This window comes from Eubalaena glacialis, chromosome 19 (genome assembly GCF_028564815.1).
Source record: "Eubalaena glacialis isolate mEubGla1 chromosome 19, mEubGla1.1.hap2.+ XY, whole genome shotgun sequence".
NCBI lineage: Eukaryota > Metazoa > Chordata > Mammalia > Artiodactyla > Balaenidae > Eubalaena > Eubalaena glacialis.
The window spans coordinates 48,294,162-48,309,749 of record NC_083734.1 but is presented as its reverse complement, the minus strand read 5'-3'; positions in this window follow the sequence as shown (position 1 = coordinate 48,309,749).

The following is a 15,588-nucleotide window of genomic DNA, read 5'->3' as shown; positions in this document are numbered from 1 at the left end:
GAAACAGAATGAAGTGCAAAACCAGGAATGGGGGGATAGTGGGGAGGGGAGAGAGAGAAGGGAGAGCTATTATCTAGAATCATTGCTGAAATTCACCAACCACAGCTTGGGAGCCTGAGGTGAAGTTGTGACGCTGCTTCTGTCACTGCCAGGTTGGACAAGAAATAATGTGATTTTAAGAGCTAGTTGGCAAGGCACGGAAAGCCACCACAACAAAGCCTCCTTGAAGGTCATATTTCTCTCACTTCCCTCCACCTAGATCTTCTTCCCCTTTACTCTTCCTTTCCCTTGCATCGTAGAACAACAAGTCAACTGTGGAAGATACCTGCACATAAATTTGTTCGTGTGCTTTAAGATGATGCAAAGCAATCACTGTTACCTACTCTGCCTGGCTAGCCTTTCTTCCGTAAACTGAGATGACCTTTCGTGGTCATCCATTCCTTAATGAGACACCATGATTGGAAATAGATACACCAAATTACTTCAGTCAAGTAACCTGTGTCTGTGGTGTTTCTAAGAGAGATTTGATAACAGTCCTTTAATCTACTGCATCCAGGATTTTCTTTGTGTTTTATTCAAAATTAGTATTAATTTCAGAGTAATGCACGAAATTGAATATGAAGCCATTTTGCAACAGCTAGTCTCTACAGTGAATTCTTGAAAAGTCAGAGCTAGAGCAGCTTTGAATACTACAGCTAAAATGGCAAGATGAAGGATTGGTCTATGGAATCTTTTGGTGATAACTCCAAAAAGTTAGATTACTCCAACTAAAACCTATTTATCTATGGTGATAGAGGCAGAGTAGTGATTACTTTGGAGGAATTGAATGGGGGGGGGGCAGGAGGGAGCCTTCTGGGTTGCTGGAAATGCTCAATACCTTGATCTTGTTAATGATTACAAGGGTTAATATATGTGCAAAACGATTGGTGTGCTTTACTCTATCTCAATTTTTAGAGTTTTTAAAAAATTGTATACACAAAAGAGGCATTACAACGTCATCATGATTGGAGTCTGGAAACCTAGATTTGAATCTCAGTGTCACCCACCACTTACCAGCCTATGAGACCCTGAGCAGGTCTGAGCCTTCTTTTTCTTTATCTATCTAATATGGGTGATGTTACCTCACAGGATGGTTGTGAAGATTAAATGAAATTATGTTTGAAAAGTACTTATCACAGAGCCTGGTATATAATAAGTGCTCAGGAAACATTAGCTATTGTTATGCTATTCTTCTTGCACTCAAATTTACCTTATTTAATTCTCTTCTGGTCTTTTTATTTATTTTAAAGATTACTTTGATTCTGAGCCTTTGCCTGTGAGTTTCACTGAGCTGATAACATTCCTTTCCCTAAGAAATAACAAAAGGCAGTCAGGGGTGTAATGTGTTGGTTTTCAAACTAGTTCAGGTGGTGATACTTAGAAATTATGGTGCTCATTGTGGAACACCATGAAATATTGTTAGATTGAATTCTGCCATATGGACTTGACACAATTTTACTAGCACTAAATCTGGCTACATTATGTTTATGCAGATCTCCCACGTATTAAAAAAAAATGTATTTTTAAGAAATAATACGTCTGTGTTTTTCCTCTAAAATTTGTTTGCAACTTTTCACTAGAAAGTACCAAAAGTTTAATAACAATTCACAAAATGAAAACCTTTAAATCCATTCTTCCTGGAAATTAGAAAAACACTGTAACTGTTCAATTTTAGCAGCAGAGCTCTTTATTGGATTTTCCCACAGTAAACTCTAATAGCTGTGACCCACAGGGTCTCTTGCTCTGATGAAGTGAGTAGCTCTGACTCACTATCCTCATCATACTTCCAAAGATCCGTCTCCATTTCTTTCAGCCGACCTTTCCAAGATCCCATGTTCACACTGAGCAGTGCCAGTGCCCACTGGAATGAACTTATTGCTTCGCTGTTTCAATCATCTAACATGATGCTACTCAGCCAGTTCTCTTCCACATAGTTCTGCTGTTAAGTCTTACTATTTGCTTCCACACTCTTAACTTTGTGGAGGAAACAGTCTGTCCCTGACAGAGGTAAGGGTGGGGTACGGTAGGGATGGAAAGTAACAATGTAGCGAGAAGCCACCTCTGTTCTCAACTCCTCACCCTGATTTCCTTTTCGGTCACTAATACCTGAAATCCTGAGAATGCTATTTTTTTTTTTTTTTTTTTTACCTACTAAAACTCCATTCTAGTCAAGATGATAATTTAGTCTGTAACTTAAACTTGGAAACATAATTTGTGCCATGTAAGAGGAACCTGTAAGTAATTGTCCGTAAAGTGGCCCAACCATACTCTATACCTCCCGACTTTTCAGTGCCATCTATACCATTCAAAATGACCTTCCTTGCTTTGTCAACTCTGTACAATCACTCACCTCTGCATATGGCATATGCCTTCCCTGGCACCTCCAAGTATCTTAAGTAAAGCATCAGGGCCACCTCTCTCTCCCTACTGAATAAAGAGTCATAACATCTACCATTGATGGATTGCCTACTGGCTGCAAATACTTTACTAAATGCCTTGTATATACTACTTCATTTAATTCTCACAACATCCTATCAGGTAAGTTTTTGTTTTTGTTTTTTTTATTTTATTCATTTGTTTAATTTTTGGCTGCATTGGATCTTCGCTGCTGCACGTGGGCTTTCTTTAGTTGCGGTGAGCGGGGGCTACTCTTTGTTGCGGTACGCGGGCTTCTCATTGCAGTGGCTTCTCGTTGCGGAGCACGGGCTCTAGGCACGCAGGCTTCTGTAGTTGTGGCACACGGACTTCAGTAGTTGTGACTCGCGGGCCCTAGAGCACAGGCTTAGTAGTTGTGGCGCATGGACTTAGTTGCTCCATGGCATGTGGGATCTTCCTGGACCAGGGCTCGAACCCATTTCCCCTGCGTTGGCAGGCGGATTCTTAACCACTGCGCCACCAGGGAAACCCTCAGGTAAGTATTATTATCTCAATTTTCTAGATAAGGGGGTGGGGAGGCTCTGAGAAGTTAGATGACCAGGTCAAGGTCACACTGAATGGCTGGCAGAGCCCCAGTCTGAACCCAAACATAAGCATTATCTTCTATCAGTTAACCTCAGGATAATGCTATATAAGATGCAAATGAGAACACAGAATACATCTCTTTAAAAATGTGAACCATGTTACACAAGGAAAGTATTCCTGAAAATTTGATGTAAAAGAGATTTTTCTCATTGATTGTTTTTCATGATCTCATTTCTTTTTATCTGCAATTGATGATTTCTAACTCAATAGCTTCTACATTTTCCCCACCAAGTCCCACCTCAGCCTTTTGAGGAGTACTAAATTTCTAGACTAACACGTAAAAGTATTTCCACATAGAGGTACTACTACTTAAAAGAAGTTTCTGGTGCATCTCTTTTTTGGAAAGTGAAAAAGTCGTATATAATATGAATAAGCAAAACTCCATATATTTTTACATCGACATTTATAAATGCTTGACAAGTACTTGTAGCTACTATATGTTTATAACTGTGGTAAGTGCTACAGGGCATATTTAACTAATTTGAGAGAAGTCTTGCTTACTAGATCCTCATAATCTATTTGGGAAACAAAATGCTTAAAACATTTAAATATTAATACAGCATATTATAGAATTAAGTGTCACCATGAGTAAAACAGTAAGTTCTGTAATAATTCATAACAGGGAGGGAGATAGCTTTGACTGGGAAGGTGTGGGACTGCTTCTTGAGGTAAGTAGAATAAGAAAATTATGTAGATGGTGAGAATGAAGGACTATTCGAGGGAGGGCCCTGGAGAATCAACAAAAGTTCAGAGCAGGGAATGAGCATAACAGCTCAGGTCCAAGAATCAACCCCTTTTGGAGATGAGTTACTTTCTTTCTTTCTTTTTTTTTTTTTAATTTTTATTTATTTTTGGCTTTGTTGGGTCTTCGTTGCTGCACGCGAGCTTTCTCCAGTTGCAGCGAGCAGGGACTACTCTTCATTGCAGTGTGTGGGCTTCTCGTTGCGGTGGCTTCTCTTGTTGCGGAGCACAGGCTCTAGGTGTGCGGGCTTTAGTAGTTGCAGCACACGGGCTCAGTAGTTGCAGCACGTGGGCCCTAGAGCACATGGGCTTCAGTAGTTGTGGCGTGTGGGCTCAGTAGTTGTGACACACGGGCTTAGTTGCTTCGTGGCATGTAGGATCTTCCCGGACCAGGGATCAAGCCCGTGTTCCCTGCATTGGCAGGTGGATTCTTAACCACTGCGCCACCAGGGAAGTCTGAGTTGCTTTCTTATTTCTTAACAAAGACAAGCAATGATGTGAACTCTAAATAGACATGTTGCAAGTCGAAAAAACAGACCAGCAAGCAACAGGTGTGAATGAACAGAAGAGTATTTACTAATCAGGGGAGAAAACATCAGTTGGTAAGAGGTTGGAAAGGTGGGACAGGACTGAACTGCAGTGGGTCCTGCCCAGGAAGGAGAACACCCTGGAGTCTCTGAGCAGAAGAATGACAAGAGGACAGTGTTTAAAATATTCATCTCATAAGGTAGATTTGAGCAAGGAGGGACAAGTAATAATGATTTGGGTAAGATACTACTATTACTATTTAAGGAGATAAAGAAGAGGACACCTTTAGTCAAGAACTGTGACAGTAGAGATAGAAAGGAATAGTCCCAACAACCATTGCGTGGGAAGAATTAACAGAACTTTCTGAATAACTGAATGCAGAGGGTAAAGAACAGTGAGAAATGAAAATACAGCAAGGTGACAAGACTAACTGTCTAGAAGACTGTGGTACCTGTGACAGAAGCAGGGGAGTCAGAGGATTGGTGTTAAGGAGAAGAAAGAGATGGTTTTGGCATGTTTTGTGCTGTAGTAGTTCTTTACTGCTTTTGAGTTACAAATCACTTCTTTTGAGAATCTGACAGAATCAATGGATCCTTTTCTCAGGAAAAAAAAATGTATTCGTACTTATACATGTTATATGATTTGTAATGGACACCCATGGAATTGGCTGCTGGAGAGCTCTTGACTCCAGCTGGGCACATTAAAGCCCTTTCTGGAATTTTTGTACTTTATATCCAAAGGATCAAGTCAATCTCTCCGTAGTAACTGAAGCAATGGATGCTGTTAGCTGATGTGTTTCCTAACACATGAGCCCGAGAAACGAAGAATGCTCAAATGCATTTGAGTCCAGGATCCTTCACATTCCTATCCTTGGATTCCAGGACATTTCCTAGTCCTTTGTTGAAATTCCTCCATGGTTCAGCTTGTTTGAGCCACATTTCTGCCATTTATATGAGAGGTCTGATTAATTCACAGGTTAAAGGTATTAATTGAAACCCACCCATGGGCTCCAGGTAAGAACTCCTAATTTAAGATAACTTGGAAATAGCTAGTAGAAAGATGGGATTTAGGTGAGAAAGGGAAGATAGTGAATACTCAAGGAGAGGGAATATAGCACAGGTGTATAAGAGCAAGGACCCTGGACCCAGACTGCACTCAAATCCTAACTCAACTATTTACTAAATGCGTGACCACAAGCAAGTTATTCTACATTTCTAGATTTCAGGATACTCGTCTGTGGATTGGGGATTAAAAACTATACCTACCTTATAAGGTGGATGTGAGGCTTAGGTTGGTACAGGTGGAAGTACCTGGTCCATAGCAAGTCTCTATGGACTATTATCATTCAATGTAACAGACCTGTACCTAGGCATTTCACATATGTTATATTATTTAATCTAATCCTCATAAAAACTTTACAGGATTGGAATTATTATGCCCATTTTACTAGATGAAAACATTGTGGCTCAAAATAACTTGCCCCAGATCCCACAGTAAGAGACAAAATCCAAATTAAAATACAGAATATTTGAATAGAAAATGAAGAGGAAGATTTTCATTACAATTAATAGAGCATACTACCTATCCTAAGAATTAATGTGTATATATGTGTATATACTAATTATGTATATATATATTTATTCGGCATCTATCTCATATAGCATCTATCTCATATAGATGCTGGATATATATTTGTGAATTAAATTTATTAAATAATCCAGATCTGTAAAAAAGGGTATGGCAAGAGTGTTCATACCAACATAACCCTTCTAATCCATGTACAGTTTTGCATATTAAAATTAAATATTGGCCCTCTGGAAAATATAATCATTTCTCATGATTTTAGTTAGCCTGAACCACACTTTCAGAGTCCAGTCCACTCTATGTTATGGACAAGCTAGAATTTGTGGACCTATAAAACTGAGGACAAGGCTCTGGACCTAGTTGACCTTTCAACCAAACTTCCTCAAAGAACCCTCACCTTCTTGCCATGCCCTTTCAATTCGTAATGACTTAAAATTGTGAAAATACATTTACCATTAAAACTCAGACACCCTAGGTTATGGCTGAACCTTGAGAAACACCTTTATTTGGGGAAAGGGAAGTCAGCAAAGGATACAGAGAAGCAATAGGCAGAAAGCACATCTGTATGTCTGGTACTGTTTTAGGCACAGACCTCTTCCTCGCTTCTCTACAGAGTTTGAAGGTACTTAGTATTGATCATGTAAGTTCTATAAGAGATGCTTGGAAGGGAAAAGGAGGGTAAATAAAGTTCCATTTGGAACTCCCTATAGGTGGACCCCTAGTTTATTCCCTACCCATTCCTATGCAATTTCTCAATACAATCCTGGTAACATATACAAAAGTTGACTATGAAAAAATTAAATGCACACATAATACAAGAGCATTTTCCCCCAAAGAGCTGAAAGCAGTATTCAATTGCTATTTGCAACTCACATTTAAGATATGATCTTTGGTAAAGTATTTCCAGCGTATATTATATTTTCTAATTTTGTCCTAACATCTACATGACTGAGGATGGAGTCCCTGCTTTGTGTATAGCTAATGACTCCACCTTTGCTCAACTGGGTTATGTTTAGGAAAACTATGCTTCTTATTACTAGTATCAGCATTTCCATTTTCTACTCATTTATAAATAGTGGTAAAAAATGTAATAAAATGTTCAAATAATTGCATAAACAAATACTGAAAATGGTGATGATGCTGAAAATAAACTCTTGACTGGTAGGCTACACCACTGTGTAAGAGCATAAAATGTTCATTCATCTGCAAATGCGTGAATATTACAATTCAATGTATTTTAAAATGACTGAGGAATGGCATTGTATAAGAAAGTTTGAGTTGATCCAAAGTTGAAATTATAAACATTGATGACCACCTATTTTGCACTCGTACTTGACACATTTTTTCTTCAAGGACAACATACTAAAGGAATCACAACACTGTCATCATCAAGGGTATTTATTGTGCCCTAATACAAAGATGATGCCACTGACCCACCACTTATAAGACATGAAGATTGAGTTGACTCTCCAGTATTGTGTGGGTTTTATTGAACCTGCCATATCCCCTCACTCAAAGCACCTAAGTAGTTGCAATGTAGTTAAATATTAAGAGAGGCAATCAGCAGTAAAGGGAGAATGATTGGCCTTTACAGAGAATGACCACACAATCATGGTTTAGTACCACAGCCCTTATCAATTAGCCATGAGTAAGAGTAAAGGTAAGAATGCAGTAGAGTTGTGTAAATTGTCTTCGTTTTCTTCACAAAATGGAATACACTTAATTTCTTTTTAATCAAAAGAGGCCTTAGATAATTTTTTAAATTAATTTTTATTGGAGTATAGTTGATTTACAATGTTGTGTTAGTTTCTGCTGTACAGCAAAGTGAATCAGTTATACATATACATATATCCACTCTTTTTTTAGATTCTTTTCCCATATAGGTTATTACAGAGTATTGAGTAGAGTTCCCTGTGCTATACAGTAGGTTCTTATTAGTTATCTGTTTTATATATAGTAGTGTGTATATGTCAATCCCAATCTCCCAATTTATCCCTCCCCTGCCTTTCCCCCTTGGTAACCATAACTTTGTTTTCTACATCTGTGACTCTATTTCTGTTTTGTAAATAAGTTCATTTGTACCAAGGAAATGATTTTTTAATATAAGGGAATTATAGTTTTGTTGATGTGAAATGTAGAGATGTTTTAGTTATTAAAAAGAGGTGGGAGAAAGAAAAGGTAAGGGAAATGAAGGTTTCGATTGGTCCCGAAGCCCAAGTAACAATTTCTCTAGATTTAGTCAACCTAACACACAATGTGAAAGGAACAAAAGGAAGTAAAGAATCAGAATTCAGTAGAGGAAAAGGAAAGGAGGCATTTTAACATTGCGTTATCAACCTGATAATTGTAATAAAACTTCATTTGTGTGAAACTCTGCTATCTGACAATCTCATCTATCTGAAGTGCAGCAAGGAACCAAGGAAACAAAGGAGATGGAAAAAGACCTCTGCAGAAACAAAATAGAGCTCACCAAAGTCCATGCCCTAAAGATCACACCCATTACTCCTAGAGATTTATCGAAGCCCTTTCTCAGAGGCTATTAATTTTTACTTGGATTCGATTTTAAAAGACCTGGCAATCTGGCTTCCAAACTCATAAAAAATTAAAAGCGGTAAACTAGAAGAGGGAGGAGAAACTATCCCATGTAGGCATGCAGGTAGCACTGAGAAGAGAACACTGCAAGTCTGTAAGCAGGGTAGAGAGGAAAAGAGGCATAAAAATTGACTTAATGGTCAAAAAAGCACAGCAATTTAGTGCCTTTGGCAAGGGAAAAACAGTTCTACGTACCTCCATAGAGCTTGGGGAAGAAATTTTTAAATCTGAGTCTATATTAACCCTGAGTAATCAAGAAAATTAAATTATATTCAATATACAGACATTCTCAGAGTTTTGCAGCACTCAACGTTATGTAAGTAGTTCCATAAGGCACATAATGAAATTTTGAAGATATGAGAGATTTTTTTTTTTTTTTGGGCCACATGGCATGTGGGATCTTAGTTCCCCAACCAGGGATCGAACCCGTGCCCTCTGCAGTGAAAGCACGGAGTCTTAACCACAAGACTCTGTGAACCGCCAAGTCCCCAAGATATGAGAGATTTCATATCACATTAAGAAATGCAAAGAAGTCAAGTGTGTAAATGAACACCGCAAAATAAGTGTGCAAGGCCAGAAGTTGCCGGTTCAAGGAGATAATGGCCTTCCATGGTCAGTCTTGCATGGCTTTTGTCCCCATGCAGATTCTCACTGCATCAGCTCATGTTATGACACTACTGTTTGTTTGTTCCCCATTTTGTTACTTTCTAATCATGTCCAAAAAGTGGCTAAGTGATGGGAAGAAGGCAGGACCGGTTTATAAGGGTAGGTAAAACGAATGAGAGCAAAAAATTAAAACTTTAAACAAGTTTGAAGATATTTTCACCCTACCCTGATTTTGTGTTATCCAGGACCTTTCAGGGGATATCTGTATTATGCATAAGATAGAGAATATCACTAATAGGAATATATTTTAAGGAACAATCCAAAATAGAACAAAGATTTATGCACAAAGATGTTCATCATGGCAGTATTTAGCATTTTAAAAATTGGAAGCAATCCAATTTACCAACCTTAAAGAATGGTTAAATAAATTACGGTACATAAAAATTTGATGGACAATTATGCAACCATAAAAATTATATTTTGGTAGTCAGGAAATTTGTATGACATAATTTTAAGTTAAAAAACAGGATACAGGGCTTCCCTGGTGGCGCAGTGGTTAAGAATCCGCCTGCCAATGCAGGGGACATGGGTTCGAGCCCTGGTCCGGGAAGATCCCACATGCCACAGAGCAACTAAGCCTATGTGCCACAACTACTGAGCGTGTGCTCTAGAGCCCGTGCTCTGCAACAAGAGAAGCCACCACAATGAGAAGCCCGCGCACCACAACGAAGAGTAGCCCCCGCTCACCGCAACTAGAGAAAGCCCGCGCAGCAACAAAGACCCAACGCAGCCAAAAATAAATAAATAAATAAAATTTATTTTAAAAAAATACAAGATACAGAATTGTATATGCAGCATAATGTCTACAATGTACAAAATACATAGAAAGAAGATGAAAAGCTCTCATTAATGATGGCCACCAAAAAAAATTTTAAACCTAGGAAAAAACTATGTATGCAATACCCACACAAAGAAAACTACAAATATTCACTGAAGGAAAATAAAAACTGCATAAACGAAAATGCATACCATGTTCCCTGATGGGAAGACTCACGATATTGTAAAGAAGCCATTTTGCCCAAATAATTTGCAAATTCAATGTAATTCCAATCAAAATTATAATAGGATTTTTAACAAAATTGACATGCTAATTCTAAAATTCATCTGGAAGAGTACATACTTAAGAATAGCTAGATATTTTTTTAAGCATAATGAGGGGCCTCTTCCTACCAGATATCAAAATATATAATCACAGTGATTAAAGTGTGATATTGGGTCACAAATTAAAAAATAGAATAATGAAATAGAATAGATCATCAACTACTGACACAAATATATGTGGGAGCATTTCAAATAATTGAAAATAGATGTCAGGACAATTGGTTATCCATTAAAAAAAAAAAAGATATATCTCTTACATCACACCATTCAAAAATAAATTAATTAACTTCCCCTTCCCAGAAACTGGTCTGTCAGGGTCAAGGCCTGAAGAGCAAGGTTGAAGGCCAGCATGGCTGGGATGGGCAGAGCTGAAGCCAAGCAGACAGCAGGCCACAGGGGTGGGGCAGAGGAAACGACATGGCAGGGAGATCTGTTATGTCCAGGGCTATTGGGCAAACAGGGAAATAAAGGAAAATGATGAGAGCAGGTTTCTCTTTTGGAGAAGGGAGTTGCAAATATGGAAAGTGAGAAGCCTAAAATGAACTGTATAATTTTGGATTGGAGGAATTGGTGTGAACTCAACGTTTTATATATCTGTGTTCTAATTTGGATGCTTGTGCTAAGGTTATGTAGGAGCAGCCCTTGTTTTTAGGAAATATACAGTGAAGTATTTAGAGGTAAGGGCTTCATGTCCACAATGGATCAGATGTCTCAAATGGTTCAGAAAAAAAATACTGCATGTATATAACATATACGTAAGGTGGGGGACAGAGAGAAGAGATGAAGCAAATGTAATGAAATGATAATAATTGGGGAATCAAGGCACATAGGTTATGGGAGTTCATTATGCTACTCTTGCAACTTTTCAGTGAGTTTGAAATTATTTCAGAATAAAAAGTCATAAAAATAATTTCCAGATGTATCAAAAATCTAAATAATTCTACTTCCTGGAATCTATCCCCCAAATTTCTCACATATACACAAAGATGTTGTATATGTACGAGTTCATATTTAGAAATAATAATTAAAAACGTAGGAAATATGCATCAATAGGGAATGGTTAAATAAATTATAGTATATCCATCCATGGAATGGTGTGCAGGCATAGAAAAGAATAAGGTAGATCTGTATCTACTGACAATGCACTGACATGGAGAGATCTCCAGGTTGTATTAAATGGAAAAGCAAGTGACAGATCAAGAGGTAGAGTATGATCCCATTTGTGTTTTTTTTAAAAAGTTTTTAGGGGCTTCCCTGGTGGCGCAGTGGTTGAGAGTCTGCCTGCTAATGCAGGAGACACGGGTTCGAGCCCTGGTATGGGAAGATCCCACATGCCGCGGAGCAACTGGGCCCGTGAGCCACAACTACTGAGCCTGCGCGTCTGGAGCCTGTGCTCCGCAGCAGGAGAGACCGCGATAGTGAGAGGCCCGCGCACCGCGATGAGGAGTGGCCCCCGCTTGCCACAACTAGAGAAAGCCCTCGCACAGAAATGAAGACCCAACACAGCCATAAATAAATAAATACATAAAATTTAAATAAAAAAAAAAGTTTTTAAAAAATCTGCTATGGGTGTGAGTTGTGTGAATTGTGTGTATCTGTGCGTATCTATGTTTATAAACAAATTTTAAAAATGGTCTGAAAGGATACACACCAAGCTATTAGCAATGGTTAACTCTAGGGAAGGAGAATAGTATACTTTCCAAGTTTTCCATAGTGGCATGTAATACTTTATTATCAGTTGAAATAAAGCCTAAGTACAAAAAGGCAGGAATGTATACGATACATTCTGAAAGATTTCCTCTCAAGGTGGTTATAATATTTACTGCTGGGAATTACCTTGGGTTATCTGGAAAACTAGTCCAAACGCCGCATATAGGGAATTGACCTTCCAGTGGACTGTGCCCAGGAACACTTTATCATTAATTTAATAGAGTATTAGGCAGCCGGCTGAGCCACTCCCTGCTTGCTAGGCCACCGTCCAGAAGTGAATTCCCTTGCAGCTCTCCAAAAGGAGGTCAAACAAGTCCCCAGGGACTCTCAACAGAAAGAAGTTGCCAAAGGCTAAATTTGGCATGCAAGCCAAGCCCTGGACTGGGATAAACTGTGCCAGTGCTTTTCAGTTACGCTTTCAAGACCTCAATCAGAATATGCAGGACTAGATAGCTATTTTCAAGAGTGGCTTAGCAGCTCAAATTGGAAACAACTGTTCAAACCAGAGTTTGGGGGTGAACTTGAAAATGTAAAATTCCTCCTCTGCCTCCTTAACCCCTATTATCTCTTTATTTAAAGGATATTTAAATTCCCTTTCCTTTCTCTTGCTCCAAGCAATTTATCATAGTGATAATTCCTGCCAACCTGATCAGATTCTGCCATTCTTAAGACAGGAAAGACGGACTAGCCATCTTTTTCATTTTTCTTTTTCTTTTTTAGGTGTAAATGGCCAGTTTTGTATTTAAGTTGCTTTTTTTGGGGGGGGGGCTTTTTTTCTTATACAGTGTTTTATTGAGTTGTAATTCACATACCACCAGATTCATCATTTAAAGTGAATAATTCAGTGGTTTTTAGTATATTCACAGAGTTGAGCAACCATCACCACCATAGATTTTAGAATATTTCATCACCCCAAAAAGAAACCTTTTACCCATTAGCAGTCACTCCCCATTTCCTCTCAATCTTTCCATCTCTAGGCAACCACTAATCCATTTCTTTCTCTATAGATTTGCTTATTCTGGACATTTCATATAAATGAAATCATTCAATATGTGGTCTTTTGTGTGTGGCTTCTTTTACATAGCATAATGTTTTTGAGGTTCATCTATGTTGTAGCATGTGTCAATATTCCATTCCTTTTTTTTTTATTTTTTTTTATTTTTATTTTTGGCTGCATTGGGTCTTCGTTGCTGCGCACGGGCTTTCTCTAGTTGCGGCGAGCGGGGGCTGCTCTTCGTTGTGGTGCGTGGGCTTCTCATTGCAGTGGCTTCTCTTGTTGCAGAGCATGGGCTGTAGGTGTGCGGGCTTCAGTAGTTCTGGCTCGTGGGCTCAGAAGTTGTGGCTCACAGGCTCTAGAGCACAGGCTCAGCAGTTGTGGCACACGGGCTTAGTTGCTCTGCGGCATGTGGGATCTTCCCGGACCAGGGATCGAACCCGTGTCCCCTGCATTGGCAGGTGGATTTTTAACCATTGCACCACCAGGGAAGCCCTCCATTCCTTTTTGAGGCTGAATAATATTCCGTTGTTGGGCTCTATCACATTTTATTTATCAATTCATCATTTTATGCATATTTGAGTTGTTTCCACTTTGGGGCTATTATGAATAATGCTGCTATGAATATTCATGTACATGTTTTTGTGTGGATATATATTTTCAGTTTTCTTGGGTATGTACCTAGGAGTAGAATTGCTGGGTCATATGGTAACTCCATTTTTAACTTTTTTTGGGGGGAAGAAGAGGTTCTCTGGTTTTCATTTCTTTTTTTTTTGAATTTTTATTTTATATTGGAGTATAGTTGATTAACAATGTTGTGTTACTTTCAGGTATACAGCAAAGTGATTCAGTTATACAAGTATCAATTCTTTTTCAAATTCTTTTCCCATTTAGGTTATTACAGAATATTGAGCAGAGTTCCCTATGCTGTACAGTAGGTCCTTGTTGGTTATCTATTTTAAATATAGCAGTGTGTACATGTCAATCCCAAACTCCCAATCTATCCCTCGCCCCAGTAACCATCAGTTCATTCTCTGAGTCTGTTTCTGTTTTGTAAATAAGTTCATTTGTATCATTTTTTTAGATTCCGCATATAAGCGATATCATATATTTGTCTTTGTCTGACTTACTTCACTTAGTATGCTAATCTCCAGGTCCATCCATGTTGCTGCAAGTGGCATTATTTCATTCTTTTTAATGGCTGAGTAATATCCCATTGTATATATGTAACATTTTTAACTTTTTGAGAAACTGCCAAACTGTTTTCCAAAGCAGTTGCACCATTTTACATTCCCACCAGCAATATATGTAGGTTCCAATTTATCCATATCCTTTCCAACACTTGATGTTGTCCATTCTTTTGATTATAGCTATTTTGGTGGGTATAAAGTGGTATTTCATTGTGGTTTTGATTTGCATTTCCCCAATGACTAATGATGTTGAACATATTTTCATGTGCTTATTGGCCATTTGTATCTTTCCTTTGGAGAAATAGCTGTTCAAATCCTTTCCCTATTCTTTAATTGGGTTATTTATCTTTTTATTATTAAATTGTAAGTGTTCTTTATATATTCTGGGTAATAGCCCTTTACCAGATATATGGTTTGCAAATATTTTCTCCCATTCTTTTCACTTTCTTGATGATGAAGAAGAGGGAATAGTAGAAAGAGGCCATTAATGGGTAAAGAGTTTCTTTTTCAGGTGACAAAAGTATTATGGAATTAGTTATGATGGCTGTACAACTGTGAATATAGTAATATGTATTATATATATTAGTAATGTTATAGTATATATATAATACATTAAAATGGTGGCTTTCCTGGTACCTGAATTATATCTCAATTTTTTAAGTATAAAAATCACTTTTAAAAGTATCAGCTGATCCACCTGACTTCAAACCTAACATCACTGTTTCATTTGAGTTTAACAGTTTTTTACTGGTGCTGCTAGATGCTCAGATACAAAGATGAAAAGACTTTGTCTCTACCTTTAAAGAGCCCAGAGTCTAAAAAGGGAGAACATCATATACATACTTCACTTTAACTGAACTTGGTTAGGACTAAGATAGAGGTGTGCTTTGGGATCATGAGGGCCAAACCAAGAAACCTGGGCTTTGTTCCAGAGGCAGTAGGGAACCATTGAAAGTTTTTAGGCTGGGTATTGACATGATCAGTTTTGTGTTTTAGATTCATCATCCTGGCAGCTGTGTAGAAGACTGATATGAAGGTAGCATGGCTAGCATCAGAGAGATCAGTTAGGAGACAGTTGCAGTAGTTTGAGTGAGAAGTGGTGGAAGCTTGAATGAAAACAGTGGTGGTAAGAATGGAGAAGAGGAGGTGAGATTCAAAATAATGTTTAATAGGTAAAACTCTATAAAGCTTGGTGTGATGATAAATGAGGGGGAGGGAGAAGTCTGGGATGACTCACAGATTTCTGGCTTGGGTCACTGGGTGGATGATGGTACCATTAACTGAGAAAAGAAATATAAAAAGAGGAAATTTGTAGGCTTAAATTTTAAGTTTAGTTTGGGACAATACTTAGGTAGAAGACACCTGGAAAATGGTCAAGCGAATGTGTCCAGCAGGCAATAAATTTAATCTCTCTCTGATGCA